Source organism: Dermochelys coriacea, chromosome 2 (assembly GCF_009764565.3).
Source record: "Dermochelys coriacea isolate rDerCor1 chromosome 2, rDerCor1.pri.v4, whole genome shotgun sequence".
NCBI lineage: Eukaryota > Metazoa > Chordata > Testudines > Dermochelyidae > Dermochelys > Dermochelys coriacea.
In genome coordinates, this window is record NC_050069.1 from 230,263,089 (window position 1) to 230,275,602 (window position 12,514).

General features: G+C 44.7%; 1 protein-coding gene across 3 annotated transcripts in view; it reads right to left on the reverse strand.

Annotated features, from left to right (window-relative positions):
- The window catches only part of RSU1 (Ras suppressor protein 1), a 187,122-nt gene that overhangs the window by 11,907 nt on the left and 162,701 nt on the right, over positions 1-12,514 (reverse strand). Inside the window, exon 9 of one of the 3 annotated variants that reach the window (XR_005291112.2) lies at positions 12,298-12,384. The exons of the other annotated variants lie outside the window; for them this stretch is intronic. The gene's annotated coding sequence lies outside the window, so the exon portion shown is untranslated. The remainder of the gene's footprint in view (positions 1-12,297; positions 12,385-12,514) is intronic. 3 annotated transcript variants of the gene reach the window in all.

Genomic DNA, 12,514 nt, shown 5'->3' on the forward strand with positions numbered 1-12,514 from the left:
ACACTGAGCAAAAATGCATAAAACATGTTCAGACCTTCCCTGTCCTAGTAAAAAAAAAAAAAGTCTTCTTTAATCCCCCCCTTACATTAATGCTGCTGTTCACGTTAAGCCCTTTCAATTTAAAACCAATACTTATGGGGTTTTTTTTCTTAAATGTTACAGGAACTGATTTCAAGGTTCTTCATATAGTTTTTGGTAAAAATGGCTAAGTACTAACTGAGTGGTTTTCTTTACGTTATTCTATAGATAGCAGTTATGCATTTCTTTCCCTCTAACTACAATTAGTTTACCGATTAAAAAAAGACAACAGAAACTCCAGGGATATTCTAATAAATGAACGTGATTTTTTACAAAAAATAAAGTCTCCTGGAATTAACCTGTGGCAGCGATCCATTATGTTGGGATTGGTGGATCTCGTTGCTTGTAGAAGAGGGAAAACTCACAATCCTCTGGGTGTTGGGACAGCTACGCTACTGGAGGAAAAGAAACTTTGAATAGCATAAAGTTGTCATAGTTGCTCCTATGCAATCTCTCTTCTGGCCACCAGTGCAGGGGGCATGGTTTGTTTTCTACTACTCCTGAGTGATCCCTAGCTCCTTTTCTTCACTAAGGAGTATGCAAGGGAATAAAATGAAGCAGAAAGCCCACAAATCTATGGAAGAATGAAGCCATGCTGGTAGGCCAAGACTATAACAGGGTTCAAAACATAACTAGATAAGTTCATGGAGGATAGATCCCTCAATGGCTATTGGCCAGGATGGGCAGGGATGGTGTCCCTAGCCTCTGTTTGCCAGAAGCTGAGAATGGATGACAGGGGATGGATCACTTGATGATAACCTGTTCTGTTCATTCCCTTTGGGGCACCTGGCATTGGCCACTGTCGGAAGACAGGATACTGGGCTGGATGAACCTTTGGACCCAGTATGCCCATTCTTATGCAGAAGGTAGTGGCCCCACTGATGCACATGTTGGGAATGAATGACTGTGGCAAAGGCCAGGGTTGTGCAGGTTTATATAGGCTTCCTAGAAGACATACTGGTTTTACTGTCCATGAGCCCCTCCTCTGCCGAGCTGCCTCAAACTCCTTCCCCCAGGGGAATGTGGGGCAAACACTGTAAGTCTTCTGTCAGGACCATCTAATCACAGTTAAGGGGTTTCATGTTAGTGGGTGGAATTAGGGATCACACTTCCCTGTGACCTTGCTGGCAGAGGTGAAGGGTTCACAGATTCATAGAGTTTAAGGCTAGAAGGGACTAAGAGATCATCTACGCTGATCCCAGGTATGTCACAGGACATTACATTTCACACAGTTGCCCGATTTAGCCCAACAACTTGTGTCTAGCTAAAGCTCATCTTTCAGAAAGGCAACCAATTTCTCACCGCCACACTTCCTCCTCCAATTTCATGGGAGAAGGAAGAATGGGGAAATTGGAGAGTTTTCCTTTTTTTCCTGTTTTTTTTGCAACCAGTCTGCTTTAGCAATGCAAAAATGGACTTTGTTGTATCTCATATGAAATCCTTCTTCAGGTTCCCAGCAGTGACCCTTTCAACTATATTAACTCCATGCCATTGGTCCAAAACAGCTCAACTGCGTTGACCTCCGGGACAGATGGCGAAACCCATCTTTGTGAAGCGGAGCTTGGGGAGAGTGAGGCGGATCAGTGTGAGAATCATAGAATCATAGAATCATAGAATATCAGGGTTGGAAGGGACCCCAGAAGGTCATCTAGTCCAACCCCCTGCTCAAAGCAGGACCAAGTCCCAGTTAAATCATCCCAGCTAGGGCTTTGTCAAGCCTGACCTTAAAAACCTCTAAGGAAGGAGATTCTACCACCTCCCTAGGTAACGCATTCCAGTGTTTCACCACCCTCTTAGTGAAAAAGTTTTTCCTAATATCCAATCTAAACCTCCCCCATTGCAACTTGAGACCATTACTCCTCGTTCTGTCATCTGCTACCATTGAGAACAGTCTAGAGCCATCCTCTTTGAAACCCCCTTTCAGGTAGTTGAAAGCAGCTATCAAATCCCCCCTCATTCTTCTCTTCTGCAGACTAAACAATCCCAGCTCCCTCAGCCTCTCCTCATAAGTCATGTGCTCTAGACCCCTAATCATTTTCGTTGCCCTTCGTTGTACTCTTTCCAATTTATCCACATCCTTCCTGTAGTGTGGGGCCCAAAACTGGACACAGTACTCCAGATGAGGCCTCACCAGTGTCGAATAGAGGGGAACGATCACGTCCCTCGATCTGCTCGCTATGCCCCTACTTATACAACCCAAAATGCCATTGGCCGTCTTGGCAACAAGGGCACACTGCTGACTCATATCCAGCTTCTCGTCCACTGTCACCCCTAGGTCCTTTTCCGCAGAACTGCTGCCGAGCCATTCGGTCCCTAGTCTGTAGCGGTGCATTGGATTCTTCCATCCTAAGTGCAGGACCCTGCACTTATCCTTATTGAACCTCATTAGATTTCTTTTGGCCCAATCCTCCAATTTGTCTAGGTCCTTCTGTATCCTATCCCTCCCCTCCAGCGTATCTACCACTCCTCCCAGTTTAGTATCATCCGCAAATTTGCTGAGAGTGCAATCCACACCATCCTCCAGATCATTTATGAAGATATTGAACAAAACGGGCCCCAGGACCGACCCCTGGGGCACTCCACTTGACACCGGCTGCCAACTAGACATGGAGCCATTGATCACTACCCGTTGAGCCAGACAATCTAGCCAGCTTTCTACCCACCTTATAGTGCATTCATCCAGCCCATACTTCCTTAACTTGCTGACAAGAATGCTGTGGGAGACCGTGTCAAAAGCTTTGCTAAAGTCAAGAAACAATACATCCACTGCTTTCCCTTCATCCACAGAACCAGTAATCTCATCATAAAAGGCGATTAGATTAGTCAGGCATGACCTTCCCTTGGTGAATCCATGCTGACTGTTCCTGATCACTTTCCTCTCCTCTAAGTGCTTCAGGATTGATTCTTTGAGGACCTGCTCCATGATTTTTCCAGGGACTGAGGTTAGGCTGACCGGCCTGTAGTTCCCAGGATCCTCCTTCTTCCCTTTTTTAAAGATGGGCACTACATTAGCCTTTTTCCAGTCATCCGGGACTTCCCCCGTTCGCCACGAGTTTTCAAAGATAATGGCCAAGGGCTCTGCAATCACAGCCGCCAATTCCTTCAGCACTCTCGGATGCAATTCGTCCGGCCCCATGGACTGTGCACGTCCAGCTTTTCTAAATAGTCCCTAACCACCTCTATCTCTACAGAGGGCTGGCCATCTCTTCCCCATTTTGTGTTGCCCAGCACAGCAGTCTGGGAGCTGACCTTGTTAGTGAAAACAGAGGCAAAAAAAGCATTGAGTACATTAGCTTTTTCCACATCCTCTGTCACTAGCTTGCCTCCCTCATTCAGTAAGGGGCCCACACTTTCCTTGGCTTTCTTCTTGTTGCCAACATACCTGAAGAAACCCTTCTTGTTACTCTTGACATCTCTTGCTAGCTGCAGCTCCAGGTGCGATTTGGCCCTCCTGATATCTTTCCTACATGCCCGAGCAATATTTTTATACTCTTCCCTGGTCATATGTCCAAGCTTCCACTTCTTGTAAGCTTCTTTTTTATGTTTAAGATCCGCTAGGATTTCACCATTAAGCCAAGCTGGTCGCCTGCCATATTTACTATTCTTTCGACTCATCGGGATGGTTTGTCCCTGTAACCTCAACAGGGATTCCTTGAAATACAGCCAGCTCTCCTGGACTCCCTTCCCTTTCATGTTAGTCCCCCAGGGGATCCTGGCCATCTGTTCCCTGAGGGAGTCAAAGTCTGCTTTCCTGAAGTCCAGGGTCCGTATCCTGCTGCTTACCTTTCTTCCCTGCGTCAGGATCCTGAACTCAACCAACTCATGGTCACTGCCTCCCAGATTCCCATCCACTTTTGCTTCCCCCACTAATTCTACCCGGTTTGTGAGCAGCAGGTCAAGAAAAGCGCTCCCCCTAGTTGGCTCCCCTAGCACTTGCACCAGGAAATTGTCCCCTACGCTTTCCAAAAACTTCCTGGATTGTCTATGCACCGCTGTATTGCTCTCCCAGCAGATATCAGGAAAATTAAAGTCACCCATGAGAATCAGGGCATGCGATCTAGTAGCTTCCGTGAGTTGCCGGAAGAAAGCCTCATCCACCTCATGGTGAGGATTTTGTTTGTTTGCTTTTAAGGTTTATGGGCTATGTGGGGACAGAGGATTGGTGAGAGGTGTTTACTAACTGGGTGCTGCATGGAATTTACTGCTGTTTTTTAAATGTATTCTTAACTGATGGCATAGTACCTAGATAGCGGAATAGGCTTTTTTTTTTTTAAATATACTGAAATAAAAATAAGTATAGTTAGATTTAGGATTTAGTCCCTTGGTAATTCTCATCTCAAAGTAAAATCTGCACACATTTCCTCAAATCGAAAACCCTACAGTCCTGCAAGACAGAGGTCAGTGACTCCTTGTTCATGGAGAGCTAATTACTAGTCTATGGACCTTCGAGATGCATATTTGGAGTTATGGGGCATCAGAGATCGTGACACACATAGCGATTACCACTGTATCATGAAACAACTGGCTATAAGGGAAGTGCATCTCCGTTTTCCTGTCAATTTTGACCAGAGCAGTACACCATTAATATATGGAAAATAATTAATAAATTAAGCAGATCTTTAGTGTTTTTTTCATGGCTAACACTATGCAGACAAAGCTGTTCTATTCAGGAGAGACCCACGTTACACAGCAGCCAATAATCTTTATGGTAACACTGCAGTGAAAATGTCATTTATTGTAATGAACACAGATCATAAGGTAAGCCCCCAGCTACCTCTCCATAATTTTTCATTATACTCTTTCTTGCTGTGTTATATTTCAAGAGTACTTGGGGAATTATACTGAACTATACTTACTAGTCAGCTCTTCATTACTGATATCATATTGTTAAAATGTAATTGAGCAATCAGCAAACTGCACCAGTTATTGAGATAGCACAACACACTGTTCTGATATTTACCTTTTCCTGTTTACATCATCCTTTCTTTACAGCACGATTCTCAAAACAAACTTGGCCACAAATGGGAACAGTATCAGAGCACGAGGAGACAGACATACAATATTTATAGATAGTCAGCATTTTGAGAAAAGGACTGTGCTCCCTTTGAGCTACAAATCGTAACAAATAATTAGTAAGAGGCTTTGCTGGCAGCATTTCACCTGATTTCATTTTCAACAGTCCTAGATGAATTTGAGGAGGTGAAGAGCATGACCTGGCAAGATGAGCCCATAACCCTTACAGCTGGTGAAAGCCAGCCGAGAAGACTTTGGTCCAATTCTGATGTGAATTGTTAAATATGTCCCACTCCATAAGAACAAGATGCTGACTACCCTCTAACAAGCACTGGTTAAACCTTTGCTCATTTAACATTAAAGACCTTGCTCAATTTTAAAACCTTCACGCTTTGTGGATGGCTATGGAGAAGGCTACAGTGGAACAAAACTCTGGCACCATCTGATACTTCTGACTTCTTGGGTCTCTATCACCCTGGTTTCAAGGCCTGCGACAGAGACTGTATTAATATTCTCAATGGGCGGCTCTCCTTACCAAGCTTTCATTTAGATGCAGTGATGGTGAACTAAAGGCTTGACTCTGCTTCCAATAAAATCAATAGAAGTTCTGCCATTGACTTCAGAGAGTTCAGGACTTGGCATATAATGGAAGAGCAACACTATACTTGAAGGAAGAAAATGCAGGCTGCACATTATATAAAAGGAAAACATTTAACAGAGATAGTATCTCAGTATAATTTTCCTGAAAATCACTGAGAATTTGTATTTCACTTAACTACTGAATAAAATGGCCCAGGAAGTGCAAAGATAGTATTTTCTAGATTGTTCTAGTTAACAACATACATATTTCATAATAAACTGTTTTGTAATTAGTATTAGCAACTCAGGCATTTTTTGAAAACTAGAAAAACAAGCACCTCTTTATGATACCAACCAAGTACCACGCTCATCATTATTTAAATTGTCTAGGCAAAGTCACTGATATGCAGTTTCCATGCAGAAAAATAGGTATATTGGCTATAAAAGTCCACAAAACATTAAAAAAAATATTGTAGGATACTGACATGTAGCCAGGGTTTAGTTAAATGTGCTGTGGAATGCAAATTTGAAACATGGATATGTAGCGCCCCCTCTCCACTTAGTTACCTCCTTTAAATGCCAATCCACTTACAAGTCTGGGTTCTTTTGGAGCCCGCCACCCACTCAGCAGGATGTATCTTCTTTCTTTTTTCCTATGACATTATTTGGCAATGCCTCCACCCACCTCGCTCCTTCCTGGCAGGGTCACCAGAGCAGCTTGGGGGGAAAATTCTAACTACAGGGTAATCCCCACTTACTTGCCAGATAGTTGGAGACTTCCAAGAAATAACACAAACACATACAATATATTCAACATAATAATTATATTAAACAGGAGACAAATACAACATAACAGGTTAAAACACTATTTTTAGGGTCACAGGTACCAACACTGAAAATACCCATGACTTGATGTAGCAAATATAAGATTAGTATCCCGTTGGAACGCATACTTTGCTGGGGCCCTTGATGACCTATAACCACAGAATTCTTCTTTGCAGTGGTTTAGCAGTGTGGCTGACTGGGTTCAGTACAGCCCAAAGGACTCACAAGTGGGAGAAGGTGGTAAATCCCTGCACAGGTATAGTATGCAACAGGTTATAAAATCCTCAAACCCTTATTCCCTGACTTGAAGACATAGTTCAGGGAATAGGGGATCCCCAAAACAAATTACCTAACTAAAACATGGTGCACTCACAAACTCCATGAATGATCCTCAGGTTTGAAAACGACTCTGGACTCCACAGTCACTGCAGAGGGGCTGCCCTCTGCTGGCAGGGGTCCTCTTCAGGCAGGAATCAGGCTGCGTCAGTCCCAGGATTTCCCCTCACCACAATGGGGTGCAGGGCTCAAGGTGTAGGTTACACAACTATGCTAACATCCAAAGTGTAGCCTCCTAGCCCAGCCTCCAGACACACGCTCCGCAGGCAGCTTTCCTGGACTAGCAGCCAGCAGAGCTGACCATGTGGTGACTGGTCTCACCAAGGGAGCTGGAGGGTGAACTCAGACTGGCTGGGGAAGTTTCCCAGAAAACTCTACAAATTGGGAATCATCAGTGGGGAAGCTGAGAGATCTGCTGTCAGGTCCCTAGAGGCTTCTTCTCAGGGGGAACCCTGCATGCAGGCCAGGGACTCACCAGCTCCGCACACACCCAGTCCTGCTCTTTTCCTGGCTGACTCCAGTTTGACTCCAAAATGGCTTATCCCCTTTTCTCAACTCCCTGGGAGGGCCTCTCATTCCCTATTGGTTGCTGGGCAGACTCTGAGTCTGCCTTGGCTCCTCCTCCTTACCAGGGACAGCATGCCTCTCCCTGAGCTGCCAGCAGACAGGGTCCCAGAAATCTATGTAAATTTTCTTGGGGGTTACAAATAGACTGCATCCCCTTTTTATAGCCATTACCAGAAACAGTGATACACCAGTAAACTCACTGTATTCATTAACCAAAGTAGTTGCTGTTACAAGGTCAGCTAATGTGTATCAATGCAGTCTGCTCTTGCTGAGCATCGTTTCCATTAAAGGAAGCAGCGTTCACATCCTACATTGTTGGTACCTATGCACACTCGGGTAATAGGGGAAGATGTGGAATGTAGAAGATAGGAACTAGCTTTTTCAATCATAACACTCCTCTGTGTATTCTGAAAGTTTCAAAGATTAATACAAAATGATCTAATGTTGCTTTTTGATCTTGGGGGAGCGGAAAGGGAACATAGATTTGAAACAATAGCTTACATTGTATCATCTAACTATGAAGGTAGGAAGACTAATAATGGAGATCCAGCTGCATTGCTGCAGTCCCAGGTGAAGAACTGCAAGACTCCAGTTGCATGGATTTATTGAACATGTTGCAGAGGTGAAATATGTGGGCCTCTGAATCTAGTGTTTCCTCTAAAATGTTTGTTAACTTTCAGCATGCGAGACTGGCATCCTGAAACATACAAGAGCACTCTGATCTGTTTGCTATGGTCCACGCTATGCACATTGGGTGGCAAACAGCTGGTTACCACTAGCAGCTGAAGCAGCCCCTGCCCCAGCACTTGCAACATAAAGCTAGTGTTAAAAAGAAGTCCTAGCAGCTGCGAGGGAGACAAGGAAACTAGAGAAAGATTTGCCAATGGCTCTGTGTCTCAGAAGATACTTCCTTAGTCTGTCGGTAGCATGGGGCTCAGGAGATAATTTATTGACAACTCACTGGCAATTGATTCAGTTCTATATAAAGTTCTTTCTATGCAATTAGCATGCAGACTCACATGGCCATTAGTTCCGTAGAGACTTAATGGTCCTACTAAACCCCAGTTTGCTCTCATTTCTAACAAACTTTTCAGACCTACCACTCAAAGTTTTTGGTGATTTAAAAGCGCCAAAAACTGACCAGTTGCTCTAATCAGATGATAACAGCAATTCCCGTAACTTCACCATACCAGATTCTCTTACATTAGGTTTTGGGTACCACTGGGAAGGACTAATGGAAGCTGCTCCCAGACAGCTCTAACTTGGGCCACTGACACAGTCTTTAATGGACCCAATACCAGTAGAGAATAGGTGCAGCAAATCAGTGGTCAGCCTCACTCTGTTCCTGCAGCCTACACTAAGTCTGGGAGTGCTGGCAGATGCAAGGCCCAGAGGTGGCATACATAACCAGCAGGGAGTTTCCTTCTTTCTGAGGGTGTATTCTCTGCTGGCCACTTACAGCCCCTTCGTGCCTGGAGTTGGATCTGATGAGAAAATCCAGCTTCTAGTCTGAGCAAAACAATCTACCATACTATCTATCTGTGCAGTCCAGTCTTCGGGTAGACAACCAGCACTACCACACAGCTGCATTAGTACAAATAGTACTTCCATGACCATCCCATACTGAACCAGTCACTTTAAAAGTGGACTCTCTAGTTTATTTTACTATATTGTCCTGGGGTTAGCTTTTCTGGAAGCTGCTCACCTTTACAAATCGGGGTGAACCAGATCTAGATCTCATTGCAGACCCTTTTCACCAGCACCCACTTCTGCAAGATCACAGTTCTTTTACAGATTTGATTGGCTAGGTATTTCAGTACTAACATGCTCATATGTCTCAAGCTGGCCCAAGGAAGATGTCAGAGCACATGTCCACATCGGGGAATGAGGAGATGCAGTCCCAGCTGAGCTCTATCATCTGGAAAATATAGGCTTATGAATAGTATCTGAGCAGCTGGTCCACTGGGTGCCACCTGAATCAGAAAACGGCTAGAAGAGAAGGGATCTCATAAGGTGCTGTTCCATAAGGTTCAGGACCCAAAACAACTGCTCCAGTGCAGGGTGGAAATCCTGCCCCTTTTGTACGGATTGTGCTTGGATTCTTGATGTTCTGGCATTTGTGTGTTAGGTCTTAACTATAAATATAAAATATGGCTCCGAGAATAGGTATTATTCATCTCTTTGGATAGGTCTTCACTCCCAACAAGGTGAGGTGTGTGTGTGGTTGTTTTTTTTTTGTTTCGTTTTTTTTTTGTTTTTTTTTTTTACAGTGAGATAACTAACCTGTGGTAGCAACAGTGAGGATAGGATTGTCATCTGATTGCACAAATCCAAACACCCTTGCCCTGAGGCTCCACCCCTGCTCCACTCCTTTTCCAAGGCCCCATCCCATGCTCACTCCATCCCCCCTCCCTCCATTGCTCGCTCTCCCCCATCCTCACTCACTTTCAACAGGCTGGGCAGGCGTTTGGGATGCAGGAGGAGGTGCGGGCTCTGGGAGGGAGTGTGGTCTTTGGAAGGGAGTTTGGGTGCGGAAGGGGGTAAGGGATTGGGCTCTGGGAGGCAGTTTGGGTGCAGGCTCTGGGCTGGAGGTTGGGATGCGGGAGGGGGTGAGGCGCTTACTTCTGGTAGCTCCTGGAAGCGACCAGCACATCTTTCTGGCAGCGGCCTCTGGGGAATGCAGGGGGGTCTCCACATGCTGTCCCTAAACGCAGGCACCGCCCCCACATCTCCCACTGGTCGTGTTTCCTGGCCAATGAGAACTTTGGAGTCAGTGCTCGGGGCGGGGGAGACCTCCTGCCCACCCCTAGAGGCCGCAGGGATGTGCCGGCTACTTCTGGGAGCAGTATGGAGCCAGGGCAGGTACGGAGCCTGCCTTAGCCCTGCTGTGCCGCAGACTGTTCGCACCTAAAATCTCTCGGTTTGGCTGAAGTAGCCTCTGGAAGACAGCCCGATTCCGGGAGACTCCTGGCAAAACCAGGAGGATTGGTAACCCTAGGTGAGTAGGGTTTCAAACTAGGTTTGAAGGGAGAAGGTGACAAAAACCTGCCAATAGGTATAAAAAAAGGTGATCTCAGAGTGCTAAATGTTGGGGGAGCGGAATAGCTAATTACAATAGGGTCATAGGAGCAACAAAAGGGAAAACAGTGAGGGATTCTGGAGTGCTCAACATTTTAGATGTCTGTACACAAGTGGAGGAGTATGGGGGGAAAACAGGAAGAACTAGAGGTATCAATACACAAGCTAAATTATCACTAAGGATACAATTTAGTCATGGTGGTCATGAATTCCGTGACTTTACTGGACCTCTGTGACTGCTTCAGCTGTCAGAGGCTGAAGCTAGGGCCAGGACTGTGCACTCCCCCATGGTGGTGGGGTTTTTAGTAAAGTCACAGACAGGTCACAGGCTCCTATGGATCTTTGTTTATTGCCAGCAACCTATCCATGACTTTTCTAGAAATAATCATGACAAAATCTTAACCTTAATTATGACTTGCTCAGGATCACAGAGACTTGGTGGGATAAATCTCATGACTGGAATACTGGTATAGAGGGGAACAGCTAGTTCAGGAAAAACAGGCAGGGAAAAAAGGAGGAGCTCTTGCATTGTACATCAAGAATGTATTCACTTGCTCTGAGTTCCAGAAAGAAGTGAGAGCCAGACCAAAGGAAAGTCTCTGAGTAAAGATAACCTGGGAAAACTCAGGTTATACATCATGGCATGGTCTACCGTAGACCACCTTATCAGGAGGATGAGACATTTCTAGAACAAACAACAGAAATTTCCAAAACACAAGACCTGATAGTAACGGGGGACTTTAACTACCCAGAAATCTGTTGGAAAAGCAATACAGCAAAACACAAAGTGTCCAATAAGTTCTTCGACTGTATTGGGGACAACTTCTTGTTTCAGAAGGTGGATGAAGTAACCAGAGGGACAGCAATTTTAGACCTGATTCTGATTAACAAGGAGGAATTGGTTGGAAATCTAAAAGTTGAAAGCAATTTGGGTGAAAGTGATCATGAAAAGGTAGATTTCTTAATTCTACACAAGTGAAGGAGTGAGAGCAGCAGAATAATGAGAACAGATTTTTTAAAAACAGACATTAAGGTTGTCTACACTGCAGCTGGGAGCGAGTCTCCAAGATTTGTTCTAGTCGGGCTTGCGCTAGCACGCTAAAAATATCTGTCTGAATGTTGCGGCACCAGAGAAGGCTGGGCTAGCCATTTGAGCTCAAGCTTACCCTATCCCCTGGGTCTGACTCAGGTGGCAAGTCCCAGCCTCTGCCAGCGCTGCAACGTCCATACAGCTATTTTTAGTGTGATGGCTCAAGCTTTGCTACCACAAGTCTGTCTACCTGGCCTAGGAGGCTTGCTTCCAGCTGCAGCAGAGACATACCCCAACAAATTCAGAAAACTGGTAGGTAAGGTCCCATGGGAAGAAAAGCTAAGGGAAAAATGAGTTCAGGAGAGCTGGCAGTTTTTCAAGAAGACAATGTGAAAATCATAACAGCAAACTATCCTGATACAAAGAGAGATGGGAAGAATAGCAAGAGGCCAATACGTCTCTATCAAGAGCTCTTTAATGACCTGAAAATAAAAAAAGAATCCTATAAAAGGTGGAAACATGGAAAATTGCTAAGGATTAGTGCAAAAAGAATAGCACGAGCATGTAGGGACAATATCAGAAAGGCACAATGGGGCCATGATTCCTGACTGCATGCCCTAGGTACCACTGTAGTACCCATTAAAAACAATAATACTCTGTATTCCCCACTGCTGTAAAATCAGTGTCGCTCCACTCAAGACAATGGAGCTACACTAATTTACGCCAGTGAGGAATCAGGGAGGAAAAAAAAGTTTAGAAAATACCACCTTAGTTTATTTTTAAATGCTCACCTGTTCTCTCTTTACTGTGCACAGACTTGGGATCTGATCCTGCAACATACGAGTAGTCTTCACTTTTCCTCTTTGGACTTACTATGGCTACAGAAGGAGGAAATAATTTAAACAAGCTAAAAGACAAAGTAATCCTAATTTACTTATTTTTAGGCTTTTCTAGGGAAGATTTACTACCTAAACCCCTATTTGCTTTTCCACTCTCGTTGGGCCATGA